The following is a 16,255-nucleotide window of genomic DNA, read 5'->3' as shown; positions in this document are numbered from 1 at the left end:
ATTCTATCCTCTTCTAAAAATTACAAGTTACTATAGATTACATTAATTGAGTGAAACTCTTCGCAGTTTGTCTGCATGACTTTATTACACTGCTGACCAGTGGCCAAGTCACACACATCAGAAGGCACCGCAATTAATTAATGATGATGCACGGACTGTTTAATTCTTTATGTTTTTTTTTTTTATAGAGTACAATATCATAAAGTGCAACTTTCCAGATTTAAAAAACTGAATTTAGTTTTTTGTTTTTTTGGGGGGGGGGGGGTAGGCTGGCACAGACCAAGAATTAGGTCAAATGGGGCCCAATTAACCTCTTCTGTTCCAAGGCCCAGCTGTCAGATTTTTCGAAAAGATTACGTTGAGTGATTATCCTGATCTGCATGGGACTGACAATCAATGAATATGTTCTTTATTGAATTCTGCTGACCCATGGGCTCCGTTTTTGTGTCGTGAATTGGGAGCGCGAGCACTCGGTGCTGGGTACGGACACGGTATGCAGATGACGGACAGTTTGGGATTGTTTTGCTTTTTACTGTGAAAAAAGAAAAGAAAGTATCCCATTTTGACTAGATCGTTCTCAAGTGCATGTATGTACCTTATGATCTATTAGTTTCAGCCAGCCTCAGTGTGATGTGGTCCCAACTTGAACATTGACGATTTGATGGATTTCACTGTGATGCCTGCAGGTATCTTTTATGAGGCCTCCCAAACCAGATGGAAATGTCCTCAGTCTGTGACTCTGATTCCTTAGAAGCAAACCCTGCACACACACACACACACACACACACACACACACACACACACACAAACACATCTACTTACTTTCACAAAGGTGTCTTAGGTCACTGCAGTGACTCCGAAAGACCAGCTGCTATCTTTGTCCTAGGCTCATCGCTCTTTGTCCTCTGACCCAGTTGTCTCGGTCATCAAGATGCTTTAGAGTAAAAGAGTTGAATAGGGAAAAAAACAAATTTAGCGTGTTCATCCTTTCTCCTTGTATGTGTGTGTGTGTGTTTTTTTTTTGTTGGGGGGGTGGGGTGGGGGGGGGGGGGGGTGGACCCAGTCAAAGGATGGAACTTCCCACCGAAAAGGAACACTTTCATTTAGCACCTTCACACTCTCGACGACCCTTCTGCATTCACGCTGGATGGGATGCGGTGTCCAAATGGAGGTGGTTAGTCAAAGTTTCCATCGCACGGAATTGAGGATCGAGCACACGAGGGCAGAGACGGTGAATACGATGTCGAGTGCGGACAAGCCACCAACACGAAACAAAGAATGTAAACAGGGAGCACCATTAACATACTCAATTCTTAACTGGGGGATTATCTGATCATCCAATTATCTCTTTTCTTCTTATGGGATGAATATTTCTATTGTGGTGACAGATGTTGAATGATGGAATGCATCCTGCACATAGCAAAGGGAAACAGTGACAAGATGTGGATTACTTTTTATGTACAGGGTTTTAAAGATATGTGTTCCTTTTTTTATTTTGAGGGTAGCAAACAAAAGGCTGCAAAAAGAATTAGACACTCAATGTGTAGACAATCAGTAACGTTGAGTAAGATTTGAAACCGATTTTAAGTCCTAATTTAATTGAACATTTTACTTTGACACTCGACTGAACTGCTGATTTTATAAATTACCATAACATACATAATAAGGTCACTTTTACGATATTTCATTTAAACACAATGAATGCTTTGTTTTTCTCCTTGCTACTTCCATGATGTGGCGTGGAAGTATAGCAAAAACAGGAGGGTTGATAGGTTCCTTTGTTATTTCAGCTCAATGGCTACATTCTATATCTATGTGGGTTAAGTGTCTTGCTAAGGGACACAATGACGACATGCGCTCAGACACGGATACGAACTGATGACCCTGCCGTTGCAGAGCGTACACTTAAGCTCTGCGCCACTCCACCCAAACAGGTGGCTAGTGAAGGTAAATATCAAGGTTGACACGGTACTAAATAAGTACTGTCCAACAGTACAACATCAAATATCTAAGTTCTGTATGCCTTTTTTATTCATCCTAAAATGATTTATGAACTTCCTGTTTCATGAAATATCAACAACAGCGGGCATTGTGTGTTTTCTTTTTAAACCCAGCCAAGGGTATGTTTCTTGTTAGTCCGTGATCACAGTCACGAGGAAATGAATGCTCCGGTCGCATTACATCCATATAATCCAAATAAATTACAGTAAAATCGATATTTTCCATCACAACAGCGAAGCCAAACAACCATTTAAAATTGGAGGTTGTCACATCCTTTCTATTAAGGAGCAATCACAGAGCTGGAAGGTAAATACTGTATTTGGTCCAATGGCTATTAATATGGTTCTTTCAACTGCACAGTTTTAATCAGTATTAATTCCTTCATACGTCAATATAAATTAAAACTTCTATTTTTTTCTTTTTCTTTTCTTTTTTTTTTAAGAACTAGTGTAGACTAACATTTTTGACCATGTATTTCGATCCATTTTACATACTACATTTAGGTCAGAATATATCACATCAATCTAATCCAGAGCACACGAAATAAATGACTTCACAATTCAAAGTAACCCATTTAGATTTACAATAAGGTCATTTCATCAAAATTCAATTCAATATACAGTAAGACAGGAAACTCTTTGCAACCTATTGACGCAAGTTTGAAGTCTGAACTCCCCAACACGCCCTTGAAAATGATAAATTCGTGTCACACGGGTCGTCGAATCGCTTCCCATTAGTAGAGCATCCTCTAGCAATCAATACGTAGACATTCATTATCTGGAATGTCCACTGAAGAGCAGCAACCTTTTTAGCACTTTTGGCCTTAAAGTGTCTTAAGATGAAGATTCCACCCAAATGACCGGCAGAGGTCTGTCTTCTATTCACGACTCTCATTTTGATCCCAAAAGAGTGATACCATTTGTGCTGGGGGCCTGTCTCTAACTTACGAGATAAAACGTTGGGTTTCCACACCAACACTCAGGCTATCTCGCCCATGTGCACGAATTGAAGAAACCCGCTCGGATGAGAGGCGAAACGTCGTCTCAGACAACCAGAACAGAACAGTTGCAATCGATTGAATGCCCCGAGAGTGAAATGACCTGGATGAACGATTATATTCACTGTCAAGGTTTGGATCCAAAAACTGAATGTACTGCTCCTAACCACGCTTTGATCAGTGGATGGAGATTGGTGCTTGGGCGATCAGTTCTGTTATGCGTCAAAGATGGCAATAAAATGACTACTGTGTTTTTTCAAGTTAATATTTATGGTTTTAAGTGACAATGACAACAGATACATGAACTTTGCGTCTTAGCAGCACACAAACATCTGAACGTTCGTCTTTGTCTGCTCTACAGCTGAACGCTCAACTGAAAGTAAATTCGGCGGAGAAATTCTCCAGAAGTACTTTGTTATCAATGTTGCAAGTATATGGCCTCGGCCTGACATGCTACCACGCCCATCAGACAGAATTATTGGCGTAATGGATGCATCCGACCGGAGAGCGCAGTCATACATTGCGTCTCGCACCGAACACTTTGCCATCTGAGAACAATTAAACGTCTGGTTTCCATGAGCCGCTGACAGTTGCAGTAGGGGGCCCGGCTTTGGAGGGGCACTTACCCCCCACCAATTCTAACTCCATGTGCAGCAAAATATTGCGCACTAGCAAAGAGGCCCGAGTGTATTCAAAGCAGACTAAGCCAAGAAAACAAGTGTTGAAATCAAAATTACTGTTACATTGTTTTATAATAATGACCTACAAGGCTATTTACTGTAATTATGACGATTACTGCGTTAGCGTAGGTTACTGATAGACTACGGTACCTTCCGACTTGCGTACAATTTTGGTTTACGATGGAGTTCCACTTCTACAGCAGCAACCCGCCGTAAAGCTACATGTTCATATCAAAGATACATGTACTAAACTGAAGCTAGGTGTGTCCAATCTCGTCGTCATGGCGCTGAACAATCCCTCTCAGAGTTTTTGTTTTGTTTTTGTTTTGACATAACGACCAGGCACCTGGGTATGTGGCCTTGGAGGTTTCGGGGCTGGATCACAGGACAGTTATGTGTCTGTGTGAACCTCAAGTTTGGAACAATATTCAAACATCATGAAAATGCAATGAATGCAATCACAAATAGAGTATTATAGCAAATAATGCCATTCCCATTACACCTGGTAAGTGGAGATGAGTTCTTTGGTGCAGGCTATCAGCATCTTGGGGCTAAACATATTTACTGGAAATATGACTTGTCAAGGGAAAAATGTTAACCCTTCAGTTGACAAGACCCAGCACAAGCACTTTGAGAATAATGAGAGCTACAATTGAATACAAATTTGCATGCTAGGAGACTGTTCAAATACAACCTGAAGGCTGCTTTCTATGAAGTGTGCACGCCCACAGACATCTTTCTTTGTCTCACAGCAAAGTCATAATGCAGTTTCAGCGAGAGACAGGAGCAAGGTCTCCTTTCTTATCCTCACGCATAAAGAAAAGATTTACTACCGACTTATGTAAAAACTTTGAGGAACCATGAACGTTGTATTTCTGAGGCTTGAAATTGTGCTTATTTAAATAACGGGCAAACCTTTTTTAAGCATCCATTTTCCTAAATGATAAGCCACTATCGGGCCTCTGCTGAGGAAGGCACAAACTCTGGGAGTCAAGAGGAACAGACATCACTAACCAATTGCAGTACTGTTAAAGTAAAGCAGAGCGATACTAATCAGTAAATGAAAGTTCCCCATAAATTAATGGTTGCTGAGGACAAATAATGGCATTATGCCGACTTAGTTTGAACTGATTCCACCTTGCCTTGAAGGTCCAGTTGAAGCTATGCAACTATTACAAAGTACAAACGCCTGACCTCACAGAACATTGAGCACGACGTGTGTCTTTGCATTCTCACCTTCAGTGTGAACTTGTGCCACAGCATTAGAAGGAGTTGATGGCTAACGAAAAAATGAGGAGATTTTAGAGGGCTAATAATGTTCATCAAGAAGGCTTTAAATTCGCCACTCTGATGTGTATGTTGGATTTAGAGACGCATATTGGAGGTGTTGCCGTTTGCAAAATGCTTCAACTGCTGCCAACAACTAAACCCGCTTTTTATCCCTCAGTACGGCGGAACGTTCCGTGTAGACAATAGCGAGCAAATCTGGGGAGTGGGGGGGGGACAAAGCGGTGGGTTTGGAGGAGAGAAGGACTCAAGAGTGGAAAACAGAAACAGATTGTTAAACATAAACATCAATCAGTTGACAGGAGCAGAAACAGGAAATTAGATTCCCAGGAGCTGGGGAAAAAAACTAAACATCCATGAGCGAAAAAAGAGAATCAATGATTCATTGTGATTCAACATTTAGGAGAGGAAGGTGGAGGGGTGGGCGGGGGGCAAATGAGTAAGGCAAAATGAAACTGAGAAGGACACAAAAAGACACAGAGGGGAAAGGAATTCAAATAATACGAAGAAATCAAGTGCTGTATCAGGTCCAGGGCCTGTCTAGTGTCGTCCAGAAGATAGCAGGCTGCGGAAGATTTGATTGAATCCATCAGCTTTAGTTTCACAAGAAGCACTTCAACAAAGGCCTTCTTCTCGTAACAGTAGATCCGCGGTTTAGAACAGAGTTCTGTTCCTAAGGCGGAGACGTAACCTGGATTTGTAGGTAAATCGGAAGGCGCCATAGTCTATCACCAACCTACGCTAACACGGTAATAAGTCATACATCCATCCATCCATTTTCTTTACCGCTTATCCTCACTAGGGTCGCGTGCTGCTGCAGCCTATCCCAGCAATCTTCGGGCGGGAGGCGGGGCACACCTTGAACCGGTCGCCAGCCAATCGCAGGGCACATAGAAACAAACAACCATTTGCACTCACATTCACACCTACGGGCAATTTATAGTCTTCAATTAACCTACCACGCATGTTTTTGGGATGTGGCAGGAAACCAGAGGACCTGGAGAAAACCCACGCAGGCACGTGGAGAACATGCAAACTCCACACAGGTGAGGCCGGATTTGAACCCGGGTCCTCAGAACTGTGAGGCTGATGTCCTCAGCAGTCGACTACCGTGCCGCGGTTTTAAATAAACAATGTGTAATTTTTTTGTTTTATTAGTTTGGCAGTAAACTTCAACAAGGAAATAAAGCAAATGTTTTTGAAGAGGTGTACACCATCTGCCGAACTTGTTGTAAAGTGAGTTGAGTTCACTGCCACAATACAGCGTTCCTATCTCAAATTGTTGCTTGCGAGTCAAAGCAACAATAATTCGCCTTCAATATGAAATAAAATCAAACAATCTTTAATTATAAGGCAGCACGGTGTGGAAGGGGTTAACACGTCTGCCTCACACTGAAGATGGTTTGGGTTCAAGCAATATAGAAAATGGAAGTGCAGATACTTAATTTGTTACGGTTTAACTTTTCGTTTTAGGAAAGTACAGCATCAATAGTTTGTATTCTTTTTAGGAAATAAAAGTGTGCATGTTGAACATTTTTACCAGAAAAGTGGGAATTGAAACATCCCCACATCCCAAATGGGTGAGATGCCCCTGGCTAGAGTGCCACATGTTTCAAAAACAAACTCATCAATATAACAAGCTAAGGTTGCCCATCAGCTTTGGGAACTCCAAGTTGACTCAAATTCTCTACAGACTTCCTTTTCATCCCTCTGCTTCGTTGTTTAATTCCTCCTTCCTAAAGTTTTGGCCTCTCTGGGCAAAACCACATCTGTGTTTTTACAAAAGAAATGAGCTAAGTATTTTTTATTTTGGTCTACATTGCATGGCAACAGTGATCAATGAAGTTAATGAACTTACTGCTGAGTCATCTGAATGACTAGAACCATGTAACCAATTTGATGAGTCGCTACATTCTCAAAGCAAAAGTCATACATCTTTTTCTCTAAAACTGGGACACAATGGGGAAAAAATGGTCCAAAACAATAGTTTATGCGCCTTAAACCAGTCCAGGGTGTACCCTGCCCTCTCACCCCCAAGTCAGCTGGGATCGGCTTCAGCGGTCTGTGACGATGTCTCGTTAGAGAACCCTGAAGTGAAAGGTATTAATACTCAAAACAATACTTTTGAGGGCCATTATGGACAAAAATGTCCACAAAGCTTGACAAGAGTTGCTTCAGTAAAGACGGATTGGACGCCCCAATGGCTTTAAAGAAGTCCAGCGACGACCATTACGATGATATACAACCCCATGCTGCTCGGCAAAGACAACAAAGGCTCAAATGATAGTAGGGTTGACCTTCCAACTGCCACCTCACGGGCAGGAGGAAGTATGACCTTCCAACCTGGACGAGCATCACGAGGGCCAGGAGGCCACTGCGGCCAAAGTCGCAGTGTTTTGGTGGCAATGAAAAATAATTTCCTCTTGAAGATGAGCCCCCGGGGAACCGGCCTGGCCCGCAGCAAAAAGGAATGAGACATGCTGGAGGAATTTGAGGGCGGGGTGACTGAGAACATCAGAGGAAAATGGCAAAGACAGACAGCCGTGTCAGGCGGCTGGACTCTGGACCTGTTTATGCGATACGTGATTAAAGTGCAAACAGAAAGACCTCAAACACTTTTTGGTAACGCAAGAAACAATAGCTTACACATATCCACGCCCCAAAACCCGAGCCAAATTCGAGCCTGATTCACCTCTTCCAATGAAATGTAGCAAAGGCCCGATTATCGAATGTCTCTAAAATGTTATGTGTCATTTCCATATAATTTGATCACTAACGCTGAAGACACTAATCATTCTAATTTAGCAATTTTTCTTATGCCGCCTTGATTTTACATGGGTAAATGTCTCCCATGCTAAAACAGCCACGCTTTTGAGTCCTATTTTCAAAAAACGTATTGGTTGTGTTAAGAGCGATTTCTCCTCCTCGATATGCTTGGAAATCGGTCCAATAATGGTAATTTGGTAATCAGTGTTGTGTGCTGTGTTGGTCATCTCGAGTACGCCACATAGTAGGAGAGCAGTAAGAAACATTGCAACAATAAAAACATATTGTATGTACAGAAACATACAGAGTCCTCTCTGTGAGTACTTCTATATAGAGGCAATTTACATAACATTTTTTTTCTTGTCATGTGTGTAGTTTCACACATTATATATATATATATATATATATATATATATATATATATATATATACTTGTACAAAGCTTTAGACCTTTTTTTTATTCATTGTATCAACTAGAGAGTAATAGGATGGAAGGACAGACAGAGACAGACAGACAGACAGGACAGATAGACAGATAGACAGATAGACAGACAGATAGATAGATAGATAGATAGATAGATAGATAGATAGATAGATAGATAGATAGATTCCTGTGCAGTCTGAAAGTCCAGAAGGTTACACAATATCACAAATTACACAATGCATGAACATTCTGAATGGAAAAAAATAGCCTGTTTAACATCACTCACTGTCTTGTGTTTCTAATCAAACCAGCGTTTCCAATTAGCCAAGTCAAAGAAAAAAAAAAAGAAAATATTTTTGCTCACCAGGAAGAATTCAACAGGTCTGAGGGGCCTTGGCTTCCGTTTTCAAAATTGATGCCCTGATCTTCTGTTGTTAAGACAGCTTGGGGTGGAAAAAGAAAAGAACATCATGGAAAATATTTCCCCTCCTGACCATCCATCTCCCTAAGTTTATTATGAGGAAATAGTGATTGGTGTTTTTACAGAGCACTGCCATCTTCTTGAGGTCTAATCAGGCACTGCAACAACAACGAGGGAAGTTTTTGTTGTGCAAATCTACCAGCTGAACATTGCTGCGTTCATCTAACGGGGAGGCCAGAGAAGTCAGAGCGCGACTGTCCTTAAAGTCCCCGTAAAATGAAAATGTCTAATTTGACACATCACAGAAAAGAGTGTTGTTAACAACCGTGCCAAACTGGAACAATCAAAAAAAATTGCCAAGTATATAAAATGAGGCTTCAAAATGGTGAAAAATCAAACATTGAGGCTGTTGGGAATAATAATAATCCATCCATCCATCCATTTTCTGAACCGCTTATCCTCACTAGAGTCGCGGGTGTGCTGGCGTGTATCACAGCTGACTTAGGGCTGAAAATAAAATTTAAATTAAACAGCTGTGTGTTTTCCCATTTACTAAATAAAAGTAGGGCTGTGAATTTCAAAATAAGAGCAACTAAATAAAAAAGAAAGTATTACGAGTTTAAATAAAGTGCTTAACTTCAGAATAATTCTTTAAAAAAAACTAACAAAATACAGATAATACTTCATGTTTTGTTTTGTTTATGTTTTGATCATATGGGTGGAAGCAAAATCATGCATTGTAAAAATGTATTATACATAGAAGGGGTTTCCATAATTTTGAGGTCAATTTTGGGGGTGCGTATTATACATGGTTGCGCATTATACACGAGAAATTACGGTATATAGTGTTCAAACTGAAGAACTTTTTTTTTTTTAGCAATCATTTTCTCATTCTGAATTTGATTCCTGCAAAAAATCAGGAAAACGGGAGACAAAAAACTGGGAAAGTTGAGGAATGCTCAAAAAACACCTGTTTGGAGCATTCCACAGGTGAACAGATTATTTGGCGAGTGCCATGATTGGGAATAAAAGGAGCAACGTTAAAAGGTTCAGTTGTTCACAAGCAAGGATGGGGCGAGGTTCACCACTTTGTAAACGACTGCATGAGCAAACAGTCCAACAGTCTCTCTCTCTCTCTCTCTCTCTCTCTCTCTCTCTCTCTCTCTCTCTCTCTCTATATATATATATATATATATACACACACACACACACACCTGTATTCAGTGGGTACGGAAAGTATTCAGACCCCTTTAAAATTTTCCCTCTATATATTGCAGCCATTTGCTAAAATCATTTAAGTACATTTTTTTCCTCATTAATGTACACACAACCCCCATATTGACAGAAAAAAAACTGAATTGTTGAAATTTTTGCAGCTTTATTAAAAAGGAAAAACTGGAATATCACAGAACCATAAGTATTCAGACCCTTTGCTCTGACAGTTATATTTAACTCGGGTGCTGTCCATTTTTTCTGATCATCCTTGAGATGGTTCTACACCTTCAGTGAAGTCCAGCTGTGTTTGATTATACTGATTGGACCTGCTTAGGAAAGCCACACCCCTGTCTATATAAGACCTTACAGCTCACAGTGCATGTCAGAACAAATGAGAATCATGAGGTCAAAGGAACTGTCTGAAGAGCTCAGAGACAGAATTGTGACAAGGCACAGATCTGGCCAAGGTTACAAATAAAAGATTCTGCTGTACTTAAGGTTCCTAAGAGCACAGTGGCCTCCATAATTCTTAAATGGGAGACGTTTGGGACGACCAGAACCCTTCCTGGAGCTGGCCGTCCGACCAAACTAAGCAATCGGGGGAGAAGAGCCTTGGTGAGAGAGGTAAAGAAGAACCCAAACATCAATGTGGCTGAGCTCCTGATATGCAGTCGGGAGATGGGAGAATGTTCTAGAAAGTCAACCATCACTGCAGCCCTCCACCAGTCGGGGCTTTATGGCAGAGTGGCCCGACGGAAGCCTCTCCTCAGTGCAAGACACAATTTAAAGGGGTCTGAATACTTTCCGTACCCACTAGGGCTGGGGTAATCCGCCCGCCCGCCAGCCCTACGCACGTTGTAAATACGACAGATTTTACAAGGAGGAGGGCCTCGTCGCCCTAGCGACAAACTCATTAATTTAGCCTTCAGCCAATCAGAGAGCCATATGCAAAGGTTTCTGCATGGTCCCACTTCTCTCGCGCAGGAGGACATTTGTATAGTGTGCTTCATTTTCTAAATGTGTGATGAATAAACGAGAAAAGGTTTTTTAAACGTTCTCGTGTGGGGAATGCTTCGCTATCCGCATGTAGGCGGCCGGCCATTTTGTCTAGCCCGAGTACACGAACACATGAAAAAGTTCGATGTTGAAAAGATTTGAACAACAGCCATATTTGTGCTACTTTGCGGTGTGTTTTCCTGATTTTGGCTGTGCTAAAGAGCCTAAAAGTTCTTGCGGCAACGTGTTGATCCTTTTCTCTGAAGCACTGAGTTCCATCCCTCAGCGTCGCGGGCTGCTGCACTCTACCCCATATATATCCATCCATCCATTTTCTTCACCGCTTCTCCTCACTAGGGTCGCGGGCTACTGGAGCCCATGCCAGCTATCCTCGGGCGGGAGGCGGGGTACACCCTGAACCGGTCGCCAGCCAATCGCAGGGCACATAGAAACAAACAACCATTAGCACTCACATTCACACCTACGGGCAATTTAGAGTCTTCACCGGAGTACCCAGAGAATACCCAAGCAGGCACGGGGAGAACATGCAAACTCCACACAGGCGAGGCTGGATTTGAACCCGGGTCCACAGAACTGTGAGGCAGATGTGCTAACCAGTCGAGCACTGTGCCGCCCTATCTTCAAAAATGTATAATGCATTTGGAAACAAATCTCTGAATTCACTTCATAAGGTCTTTAGTTAGATGCCTTTCATTTTCCCAGGACCAAATTTTAAGGTCAAGACATCAAAGAGCACTTAAAAATGTAGCTCTATCTCCAGTACCCCAACTCCAAATCCAGAGTGGCGCAATGTGGTTCATATTATTAGATAAGCATCCCCTTTTCTCAAAGCTATTTTAATGACTTTTGCTTTCATGCTCGTCTCACATGAAGACATACTAAGGTCTCAACTTTATGACACAGTAATACTCCACGCATGGACGTTGTTGTGTACGATGGCTCGGCTTTCCTTTCGCTCACAACACTGGAATTCATTATGAGTCTTCTTTTTCCCTTTCTTTTCCGTTTATTTTTCACTGTCTGGAGATGTCAGCGCAAGCATGCGCCATCGCCGTGCCGTGACTGTACAAGTGTGTACTGATGGCCGTCAAGAGGGACGAATTGTGTATTATTGTAGGCCGTCTTGCATGCCAGCTGCCATGGATGACCTTACCCGAGGTTTTCCTAAGGCCTCTCTGTGTTTCTCACTTGTTATAAGTGCAGTCTGTGAGGTCCGTAGCAGCTTTCAAACTATATGCAGATATCTTCAGATGAAAAAAAGGGGTGAAAAAACGTGGCCACCCAAGATCTGCTGCCACAAGGCGAAGAGTGAGCCATCACGGGACACACACATTTATACATGGAAAGAAAAGGTATCCATGAAAACATGGATTATCACATTTACCTACAAAATTGTCAAACAGTTCCCATTTTCGACTGGAGTGTACCTACGGTACTAGGCTTGACACGGCTCTACCAGGTATTGAAGATATTTCATAAGCAAAACCAGGTACATGGGCTGAGTTCTGTTCCTACAGCAGTGACATAACTCCAATTTGTGCGCAAGTCAGAATGCGAACACAGTACATTCTTCAACAGTGATCAGCGATGAAGCCGCTCGAATAAGAGGCGAAATGTCTTCGGGTTTTAAACTCATTGCAGTTCAGGGGCCACATACAGCCTAATTGGATGTCAAAGGGGCCGGACCACTAAAATCATACCATACTTAATATAATAATACATACCAATATGTTTTTACCCAATGTTTTAATGTAAAACAAAACAAGTGCATTAGGAAAATCTTACATTTTTTAAATCATTTTACAAAACAACCTCAGATTTTTTTTCTTTCTCCAAATGTTGCTTCAGTTTGTCATCTACATGTGTGCATAATAACTGATCACAGTGATTGTATTTTAAGACACAAAACTTTAAGTCACAGGTATTTGGAACTGAAAAATATAGCATTTCACTTACAACTTATGAAGACTGAAGAATTGTTACCATTCCATTTTGTACATGAACATGATAATGCACAAAATTATCCTTAGTCCCCACCACCACAATGCCTAATGTATTTTTTCATTTTCAAATTCCTTCTGTGGGCCAGATTGTACCCACTAGTGGGCTGGTTTTGGCCCGCGGCCCGTATGTGTGACACCTCTGTTCTAAGACAACCAGAACAGTCGAGTTGCAGTCAATTCAATGCCCCGACAATGAAATGACCTGGATGAATGAGAATATTCACAGACAGTAGTACATTCATAATTCCAGGGAATATTTGCATGGCAAACACTTCTCAGCCGTAAACACAACAAATAAATAGCAAAACTAAGTACAGCGGACACTGAGCCAAGCGTGCCTCCTTGTGCTACATGAGCACATATTCTTAACCCGCTCTGCAAAATAGTTCATTGCGCAACTGCTGTAACCTCGAAACCATGGTGAACAGATGACTCGCTCTACCATTCGGTGCTATGAGGCAGAGGTGAGAGTATGTCACAAATGTGCAAGACATAAGTCTCAAGTCTTAACATTCAAGTTTCAAGCAACTCCCAAATGAAGGTGCTTTCTCACTGCACTTAGCTAGAGCGCAGGATGTCGCAGTCAGTGTTGTACCTGAACGACTTCATTGAACGAAAGTTCATGAACTAGTTCATATTTTTGGGCGGACGTGAACTCAACCTAGTTCATTTCTGTCTGATGAACGTAAGTGAGAACGCGCTCATTCTGGCGTCGGTGAACGGTTTTCGAACGAAAGTTCATTTTCATTTAAGAGTGCCAGGTTTCTGTTAGGGACTTACAGGACAAAACCCGTCTGAATACACTATAAACGAGCCTTCAGATGTCGGGAGAATTAGGGCTATAATTGGCAAGCCCAATGGTTTGGAAAATGGTTGGGGCCAACAATCGTAAATGTTAAACATCGTCAATATTTACAGATTACAAATCCTTCTCCTGATATGAAACGGAACAATAGCCAATTGGGAAGCGACCTGAAGTTCATGTTGTTGCCAGACAGAAATAGTGGAGCAACTGGTTGTATTGCGTGTCGGCAGAGAGCAGAGATTCGTAAAATGCGGTATAAGTACCACTAACGGTACGTGGGCTCCTAATGATACGGGAATAAATTAAATGTTCAAACTGTGCATCATGTTACAGTGGATTGGAGTATTTCTAATCCAGTGCCGTACATTTGTTTAGTTCAGTTATACTTACTTTTGAAAACATTTGTCTTTAATCTTTTCGCATTGTTTGTTTTCAAACATTCATTTAGGTAAATTTGTTATTTAAATGTTAATTTCATCATTATTTAAGAACCGTTTTTTTTTGTTTTGTTTTTTCCCAATGTCGTCTACTTTCTTCTTCTTTGTATTTTCCTGCAATGTGGATGCCCTATGGCACCATGCTGCCTCTCACAGGTCCATCTTGGTACTGTGGCAGATAATCACTTGTGCGTCAGTCATCTCGAGTACACCGCAGACTATGAGAGCAGGAAGCACATACGCACTTGCCGAATCTTTTCCCCTGTAATGTGTGGGGTCTCTGACATCTTAAAAATCAGTTCATTCTGTTTTTTACAAAAAACAGCAAAGTGGCAGTGAATTATGAATTAAATTACAATATTGATATTTTTCCCCACTCCTAACATGCATAGTTTACGGCTGTGTATTGCATTCGCTTGGATAAGAAAAACAAAACTCCTTTTTTTCTGAGTAATTTTTTTGAGGGCTTTGTTTTTTTGAATATTGTTTTCTGTTTTTCTGACTAATTATTTTTTAGTTGTGTCTAATTTTTTCCCCCTGTTTTATGACTATTATTTCCCCTGTTTTTCTGAGTAATTCCCCCCCCCCCCCCCCCCCCCACCCCATGTTTTTCTGACAATTTTTTTCAGTTTTTCTGACACATTTTTTCTGAGTTATCGGGACACATAGAACTCACGCGAGAACCTGCGAACTGCAATTGACTCTTTGCGGACTCTGTAGTAAGCAACAACATGACCGGCTTATTTAGTTTGATGAAGTTTTATTTTTATATGGGTTTAAGACACTGGGAGATACTCCTGTGTTTGAGTCACATAGATGGTATTGTTATTAGCCATTAGAAAAAAAATGTCAGAAAAACAGGGGGGAGGAATTATTCTGAAAAACAGGGGGACAATTAGAAAGAAAAACTGAGAAACGTAATTACTCAGAAAAACTGATACAAATATTCAAAAAAAACAAAGCCCTCAAAAGAATTACTCAGAAAAACAGGAGTTGTTTTTTATCCAAGTGAATGCAATACACTTCTGTACATAGTGGCTTATATTGACAAAAAAATAAAAATAATTTAAAAAGCTACCAATTTACCTGCGGATCACTGGCATGTTTTAAGCCAGTATACTGTGTCATATTTTACTGAAATGCGTCATCCTTTCCCATCTGCAGCATTGTTTGCCTTCCTAAAGCTACACCACAAAAAGCCAAGTGTCACCCTTGGGGTTCCAGTCGGGGTGGGGTGGGGTGGGGTGTGGTGGGTTGGGGGTAGTTGGCTCTTATTTACAGACATGGGAGTTTGTTTTCATGGATGAGTTATGGACTTGCTCAGCTGCTCTGTTCTTTTGTGGTGATCTCAAAGGCCACGTAGAATGACTGGGGCGACTTCCTCTAAACTGTCACACAAAAACTTCTTTGTTTCAGACAGACTTGAAGGAGGTCTTGATTTACACAGTAAACACCTTGCTTTCCTTAAATTGCACCCAAAGTGCCAATCTCAAGACCTTGTCACCTTCACTCAACGCTAAAAGCTCCAAAGCCAAACATCAGGTTCACCGAGAGCTGGGATAAGTATTTCTCACTGGAGCTACTTTTTAGATTACTTCTGGGAATCCACATTGTCATTCCTCCAGGGGAGCGTGCGGCCGGGGGAGCGAACATTGCTCATGTTATGCTTTTTCGTGTTAAATCCTGCTGGTCTTTGAAGCGTTTCAAAAAACTCTGCATTGTTCAAGTGTGGCCCATACACTCTTTGGATCTAGCCACTTCACTTTGTTCTCTGTTTTATGCAGCATTGTCTTTTGGATCAGCCCTGGAATCATACTTTTAAATCAAAATGTCAAAAATCAATGCAATGAAAAAAATAATAATAATAAACAGCCCAACATGTAGCTTTGAAATACTCACATATGTATTGTACTCTATAGTCTTATACATATTACACTATGTGAATCGTTAACATGGCCCCGCCTCCCCCCCAAAAAACAAACCAGAAAATCACCCATTTTGTGTGTAACCCCATGAAAACGTATTTATTTTAGAGATCCCCACTTCAAGAGCCCAAAACTTACTCAGTACGAATTTCCCCCAGACACCAGTTTCACCGATCATCACTAAATTGGGTGGACATATCAATCGTAACAGGGCACACGAAAAAGCCTCAAGGAACCATGCCAAACTTTGAACAGGAAGTCCGATATTTTGGGCGAA

The 16,255-nt window shown here is 41.3% G+C and overlaps 1 protein-coding gene across 9 annotated transcripts in view; it reads right to left on the bottom strand.

The window, feature by feature from the left end:
• The window catches only part of LOC133486887 (pancreas transcription factor 1 subunit alpha), a 33,497-nt gene that overhangs the window by 12,068 nt on the left and 5,174 nt on the right, over positions 1-16,255 (bottom strand). For 4 of the 9 annotated variants that reach the window (XM_061792689.1, XM_061792691.1, XM_061792688.1 and 1 more), the window contains exons 2-3: positions 8,520-8,598; positions 596-934 (exon numbers count right to left, since the gene is read on the bottom strand). The gene's annotated coding sequence lies outside the window, so the exon portion shown is untranslated. Of the gene's footprint in view, positions 1-595; positions 935-1,110; positions 1,144-8,519; positions 8,599-16,255 lie in introns of all 9 variants that reach the window. The other 5 variants (XM_061792694.1, XM_061792695.1, XM_061792693.1 and 2 more) reach the window with 2 other exon arrangements.

This window comes from Phyllopteryx taeniolatus, chromosome 12 (genome assembly GCF_024500385.1).
Source record: "Phyllopteryx taeniolatus isolate TA_2022b chromosome 12, UOR_Ptae_1.2, whole genome shotgun sequence".
Classification (NCBI taxonomy): Eukaryota; Metazoa; Chordata; class Actinopteri; order Syngnathiformes; family Syngnathidae; genus Phyllopteryx; species Phyllopteryx taeniolatus.
The sequence above is the reverse complement of the archived record's forward strand: the minus strand, read 5'-3'. Positions and strand labels throughout refer to the sequence as shown.